A 7,343-nucleotide genomic window follows, 5' to 3' on the forward strand; every position below is an offset into this window, starting at 1 on the left:
TTTTTGGTTTTGTTTAAGATTTTTTTTTGACTTGTTCCCTCTCTCACTCTGAATGAGAGACAGTGAGAGAGGGAACACAGGCAGGGGAGTGGGAGAGGGAGAAGCTGAGCCGGGAGCCCGATGCCGGGTTTGATCCCAGGACTCTGGGATCATGACCAGAGCCAAAGGCAGATGCTTAAAGACTGAGCCACCCAGGCGCCCCGAATGCTTGGGGTTGGAAACTGTCCACCTACCATCCTGCATCAGGATCCACAGTGGACATGAGGATAGCAACCCCCCCATCCTGCTGCACATTGCTAGCTCCGGAGGGAGAACACGGACCTTATTTTCGAATACTTTGGGTCGAGATCAGCAATGCATCTGTGCCAGTTCCAGGCTGCAGGATCTGGGGCCTGGTTTTGGAAATTGAGCAAGGCCCCTCTGGTATAGGAGGGCTCCCTGGCCCACGGCCTCCACACACCTGGACCACCTCCCCCTTTCCTCCTTGCAATTCCTCATTGTCCCTTCTTCTCTCGACCCCTATCTCCCTCTGATTCTTCCTCACCCTCTCTCAGGCTCCTGGTGGTGCCACACTCCCTGGGTGTTGTCCAGAAGTCCCTTGAGAGAGAAGCTTATGAACTTTATGAATTAAAATGGTCATGGAGATCCCACACAGATCAAGCATGAGATGCAGCTTGGCATTTTTCCATTTATGTGCATAATGTAAACCCCACACTAACACCTAATAAGGTGACAGAGATAAGGGGCATTTCTAGGGATGTTTAACGTGTAACACCTTCTCCCTTAATATGGGATGATTTGAACACCATAAATCTTTCTATCCAAAGGCAAATTCCCAAGACAGAAGAGGTCTATTTTACTGCCATTTATTCAGTATCATTTTCATCCAGTTCCCACTGATTTTTCCTTTCAGATTTCCTTCTGTAGTTTTGTTCAAAAGGCTATTCAATTACCAAACATATGTGGCAATGCTAGTTATCATTTCTTCAATGATCCAGCACATTTGCAACTGTGATCAAAGAACATCCTTTGTGGGTTTCACTCTTCTGAAATATATTGAGACTTGCTTTATGTCCAATTCATGCTTAAATTTTATAAACATATGATATGTCCTTAAAAATAATGACTCTCCTTTATCTTCTTGGTAAAATAACCTATAGATTTCTGTGTATAACTGTATGTATTAATATATATACATATTTCTGTATCTGTATATATTCATTTTATACGAATGTAGAATAGTTTTATTTTTTAACTTCTATTTTATCTTATCTAATATCTAAATGCATAATTATTATACATGTATTTTATGTCTTTATTTTGTATCTCCTTCTATATGCTATGTACTTTATATGATTATGTATCTACCTCTACATTCAGATGTTTTAACTGTCCAATCTTCTGTATCCTTACTAGTTTGGGGGCTGCTGAGAGAGGGCTGTGAAAATTTGCCACTCGAGGATTTTATTTTTCCTGCATTTTTTTTGAAAGATTTTATTTATTTATTTGAAAGAGAGAGCAGAGAGAGAAAAAGCATGAGTGGGGGGAGGGGCAGAGGGAGAGGGAGAAGCAGACTCCCGCTGAGCAGGGAGCTGGATGTGGGGCTCAATCCCAGGTCCCTGGGATCATGACCTGAGCTGAAGGCAGACGCTTAACTGACTGAGCCACCCAGGCACTGCAAAAGCTTGCCCTTGTTGGTCGGTTGGTTGGTTTAGAAAGTTGTGGATTTTTATCTGGATCTTTTTGTCCATTCGCATTCAATGGGACTTTTTCTCCTTGACTTTACATTTATCATCTCATGATGTGCGTTCTATTTGTCCAGACTTCTCTAGTTTTTCTTCTCCTTTTAAAATCTGTTACTATCTGATATTATGCCCTTCACTTTGATCCTGCCTCATGAGCCACATGGAAAAAGTCTAGTTTCACTGTAAGTAAGTGGTGTTAAGTTCACCGTGGTTCCCACAGTCCATATCTTGTGCCCTAACATCATTTCCCCTAAAGACCATCTACTGATAACTGGTGGCTGAATTGTTATGTTTGTTTAAAGGTGATTTCTTCTTTCCACTGTCTACTTGTATCTTTAATTCTGAGCAATCTTTTGTAAAGATCTTTCCCTTCTCTCAATCTCGATTTTCAAAGCTTTTCTTAAGGAGTACTCTAGACTCATGGATTATCATTCAGTATTGGGAAACTATTCCTGCCATGATTCATTTTGATCTGCAGGTTGTCTTCATTTGGACAGTGGTGACCCTTTCAAGCTGGTTCCTGCATCCTTTTCACATGAAGAGGTCCTCATTCTTGGTCCTCAGAAGTTCAGGCACGGAAACCCAGAGCCTGAGAAAGGATTCACATCTGCTTGATAAAAAAATCTCTCAGTCTACATCAGAGTCCAGTAAGTTTGGGGAACAACCTGATGGGTCCGATAAAGGTTCTGTTTGGTAAATAACCTCATCAGAGGTGGAGTAAGAAGCCACTGGCCTGAGGTCAATGCTGAGTCTTCCCCCAAGACAGGCCCTCTGAATCTATTCTTCCCGGGGTAGGCCTTTTATTCTGTTTTCTCTTCTCCACGAAGAATATTTTGAGTTCTATGAGGATTTAAATACCCCTTTGCTCCCTTCACCAGAAAGAATCAAGTGGCATGTAGCTCTATAAAAGCTCATAGAGTCTTGGGTAGAAGGGAAGGCTCTCCGTTGGTTGGAACCCTAGCTCCCTCACTCTCTAGCTGTGTGCCTTTCTCTGAGCCTCAGCATGCTCATCTCCAAAATGGGGGTGACAATGAGATTTTTCTACTGTAGGGCACTGTCGCCTGAGAGCAGAATGATTACTGACGCACACCTGACATAAAGCACTCAATAAGCCTGACATCCTATTCCTTACCTTTCCTTGCCTTGCATTTTTTTAGCTACTGTCTTTATAACTGGACCATTTCTCAGGGCAAGGCCTAAGCACTGGGTGTGTCTCCCGACCACCACCCCTCCCAAAATATGCTGGTGCTCTTCCCAGTGCCTGGCAAAAGCCTCGAGTTCAACGTAATTGTGTTGAATTCAATTACTTCTTTGCCATAGATCAATATCCAGGCAATCCAGGACTCCAGACTGGGGCCCATTCCCTCGTGCAGTCCCAGGACTTAAGTAAAGGCAGAGCAGGACCTTCAGTCATACTCACATCCCCTCCTACTAATCAGAGGGGATCAGGGGAGATGGAGGACCCAAGGAACCTCTGACAGCTGAAGGGTGGGAGTCTGGAGCCAAGATGGATCGTGGGAAACCTTGGGGAGCAGAAAAGGAGGACGTGACACAGAAAGTGGGAACAGGGGAGGTGGGGTTGGATGACAGTGAGTCTAGGACTGGAGACAAAGATAAGGACTGGGGATGTATCTAGGGTGGGCATATAGCCACACAGTACCCTTATGGACAAAACAGGAGTCAAAGAAGAACCTTCAAAGGCTAGGGTATTTGAGCTCAATAATAGTGCCACTGATAATGATCCTACAACAAATGTCTCCTTCCAGCCTGAGCATTCCACTTTGTGTGACAAGTTGAATAATCTCACTGTGATCTATGTCAGTCCACCACCTTGTATGTGTGGCTTTTAAGTTTTCACACACAAGGGAAAAATGTAAGTTGATTCTCATGACCCAGCTTTGAGATCTCCCAAGAACGTGTGTCTTTTAAAAGCAGATTCTCTCCTGGGGCACAGAGGGACAATACCCACGATTCTTGGCAGCACCAGGAGTTAGGAGTGGTTGGGTCCCTCAGAAAGTGACTCTAAGACAAGGATGTGGTATAAGTAGTTTCTCTGGAAGGGTCTTCAGGAAGCAATGACAGGAGCTAAGACGTGAAGGAGTCGAGCCAACACACAAGACGGTATTAGTTTAGAGGTCACGGCTGTGGGCAACTCTCCGTCTACTGGGAACGTCCAGAAGACTGTGCAGAACAGCCCTGAGTCATCCCGCCCATGTATGAAAAGACCTGCATGGAATGAGTGCTGCTCTCGTGGACATGAATTACCTGGCAGAAGAGCTCACTGCCCCAGCTAAAGAAGCCATTAGGAAGCCAATGGACACACTCAGGCAAAGAGCTGCCGGCAACTGCAGTATAGGCAGTCACTGTGTGTGCAGGATGGGGGGTGCCAGTAATGACAGCAGGGCACCAACCCTCTCCTCACATGTGTATATTCAATATCATGACCCCTGGGATCTGAAACATTGAGAAATTAGTGCAGTGCTCCACGTCATACGCCAAATGACTGGCATGGTTCCTTACTTTTATTATCACTTACAGTCCCAACACTGATACTTCCTAAATAACAACTTCTGTCCCATGAAAACCCGAACTCCACTATTTGAGTCTAGAAGTTTCAATTCAAGCAACTTTTCTAATAAGCACTCTTCAAAACTTGCCAGGGACAAAGACATACTCCTTTAACAAGGGATGGAGGACTACCTAAAGTCTATACCTTGACTGCAAAACAGTGAACACTTTCCTCCTCCAGGAAAAAAATTCCCATTCCCTGGAGTCTCAGGAGGCATGGGACCTGAAGCTTAAGAGTGCTCACTAACCTTGAAATCAGTGTTAACCAAGTGCAGTTTTCCAAGCTTAACAGCAATTGATAGTATGTTGCATTAGTGACAAAAAAAAAAAAAATCTAATCATGTTCTCTTCCTATAAACATTACCAATTAACTGTGCAGTAAACGCATGTTTAAGTGGAGGACACTCTGTGCTTTTACCTGGGGCTCTGGTTCCAGCTGTAACAAAACCACCACAGCATCTCTGATGTGACATTGCAGGACCCCTCAATCCACGGATCCCTGAGTAAAATACGTCTTGTTGAAATACCCTCAGGGAAAGGGAGGAATGAACCAGGGGAACAGCTCAGGAAATGCAAGCGACTGTGCTGCTCACCTACCAGCATGTCCTGGGAAGACACCCAGAGCCCCCTCCTCAGCACTCACCCAACAAAGCAGCTTGTCTGTGGCACGTCAGGAGGCACCAAGTTGCTGCAAAGCCCCCAGGGTCTCCCACAGGGTGGTGGCAGAACCTACTGGAACCACAGCCCTGGCTCTCTATCCTGGGGCAGCCAGAGTGGGGCTGGATCCTTGGGCTGCTACAGAAGTCCTTCCTGCTCTGAGATGCCCTGGGTCAGCAAACGCAGAGAAACCTCCGCGTCCCGGTGGAGGTGCGCGGGCGCCCTCTCCTGGCCGCACTGGGAATCCCTACAATGCTCAAAGCCATGGCCCCTCAGCTGGAGGGACAGAGCATGCTCAGGTCCAGCCAAGCCATCTCTCTCCATGACAGATCCTGAGGCTCGGCCCCACAAGTCCATGCAAAAGGACGTGTGCCCATCTTCCCAAGTGAAACGGCCTCTGCAAAGCTCAGCCCTAGGAAGGTGGGAGCTTTGGGCTCAGGGAAATCTGATCACCTGCTTTCCCACCTTCTCGGGTCCCAATGCTCAAAGCACCTACACATCGACCTCCTCCACCCTGGTCCACGGTCCACTTCCATACACCTAGACCAGCAACCTCTTTTCATCCTTGAAATTCCTCTTTGTCTCTGCTTCTCTCTACCCTGTGTCTCTCTCTTTGTTCCTCTCACTTTCTAGGACTTGCCCAATCCCCCCACCACTCACTCAGTGTCTCTCTCCCTGACAGTCTCTTTCCCTATCTCTCCGCAGGCCCTCAGGCCTTCTGCTCTGTGCAGCCCTGTCCAAGACCACAGGGAACCACCTCTCCTGTCTCCCCCTCTCTCCTGCCATCATTCGGCCCAGACCCTGCTCACAGGGCATGGCAATCCCATTGTCAAAGGCTGCTCAGGCTGACCTTGACTACAGCAGTGCAGTTACCAGCCACTCCTGGGAAGCATGTGGACAGACAGACCTGGACACCTTGGTGGCCCAGCCACGACCTCAAAGCTACTGGAGGATGGCTGCTTCCACAACCCGGGAAGAAGGAGGGCTTTGCAAGACCCAGGAGTTGTGGTGCAGAATGGATTGGAGTAAAGGACTAAAAAGTGACAGAAGCATACACCCAACTCCTCCTGTGTGGTGAGGGAGGAATGGGTCTCTTGTCATTGGCCTCTGCCCTGCCCATCCCTCAACAAGGAAACTGGGGGCGGATTATGGGGCATCGTGGGTCTTACCAAGAAAACTGTCACCATCAGCCCCCCTCAGAGCCCATCTGCTGTTGGGGGGCAGCTGGTAAGGTGAAACCAGTGCACAAAATCTGGATTAATGCAGGGCCTCCTCACCGGTCTCCCAGGGCCACTAGGGATGCTTCGTTCATTCCTCACCATCACAACAGACCACTGCCTGGGGACAGACACCTGTCCTGCTGATCACCACACACCCCTTAAACTAGCAGGCGCCATGTGCTCAAGAGTATCTAGCACCAGAGTTCATACAACCACCAACAGACTTAAATACATGTTGTGTCCGCCTCCCCAGAAGGATTTCTTACGCCCCTTGCAGTAAAGATACCACAAAGGGGACTCTTGCTACTATTCTCCGTCACCACCATTGCTGCCGGTTTGTTTTCTGTGTGTACGGGCTTCACAGCGTGCACTCGAAGGGGAGCGACTGTAGGGCGTCCTGATGGCAGACGCTGACACAGAGACAGAACCGTGGAAGGTTTATTTGGGGGATCCCAGGAGAGACAGAGCACAGGGGACAGGATGGGCAGGGACAACATTCAGGACATTAGGCTGATCTGACAATTTTCTAAATATATGCACACACAGCCTGGTTGTTACTGCTCTGGGAGGTCTTCAAATAGCAAATGTACTGTCCTGTAAGGCAGACGGATTGGGGTTAGTACACTGTGACCTTATGTTTTCCTGAATGCATTTGCTTCCTCTGGTATATCTGAGGCCTTGAATGAACACCTGAGGGTGTGGCTGCTTCCGTGAGTCTGTATGTAATAGAAAATAACTGTCTTCACATCTCAGATATGAATCTCTGAATATACATGTCCTCATAATGATCTTTTACTTCGTTCTTGGCTAGGACCTAAAATTTAATAGAAAAAAAAAGGGGGGGTCTTTGCCTTATTTTTGAAATGAGGATGCCAATCTCTGGGCTGAGGTGTTATACTCTCAGTGTAATGTTGTGGACTTAAATGAACATCTTTTGATGATCATCTGATGGAGCTATTTTCATTTAAACAGTGAGAAGGGGGAGTGGCCAAGAGCCCAGATATTTTGCATATTCTTTTTCTTTTCTTGAGATAGAGACCGAAAAAGGGCAAATTTGTGCTGGAAAGGCGGCGTGGGGGGCGTGGGGGGCGTGGGGGGGGTGGGTGGGGAGGACAGAAATTCCTAGATAGGCTCCACACCCAACGCCGAGCCT

Source organism: Mirounga angustirostris, unplaced genomic scaffold (assembly GCF_029215605.1).
Source record: "Mirounga angustirostris isolate CCGP_5_RB_7025 unplaced genomic scaffold, mMirAng1.0.hap1 SCAF_5, whole genome shotgun sequence".
Classification (NCBI taxonomy): domain Eukaryota; kingdom Metazoa; phylum Chordata; class Mammalia; order Carnivora; family Phocidae; genus Mirounga; species Mirounga angustirostris.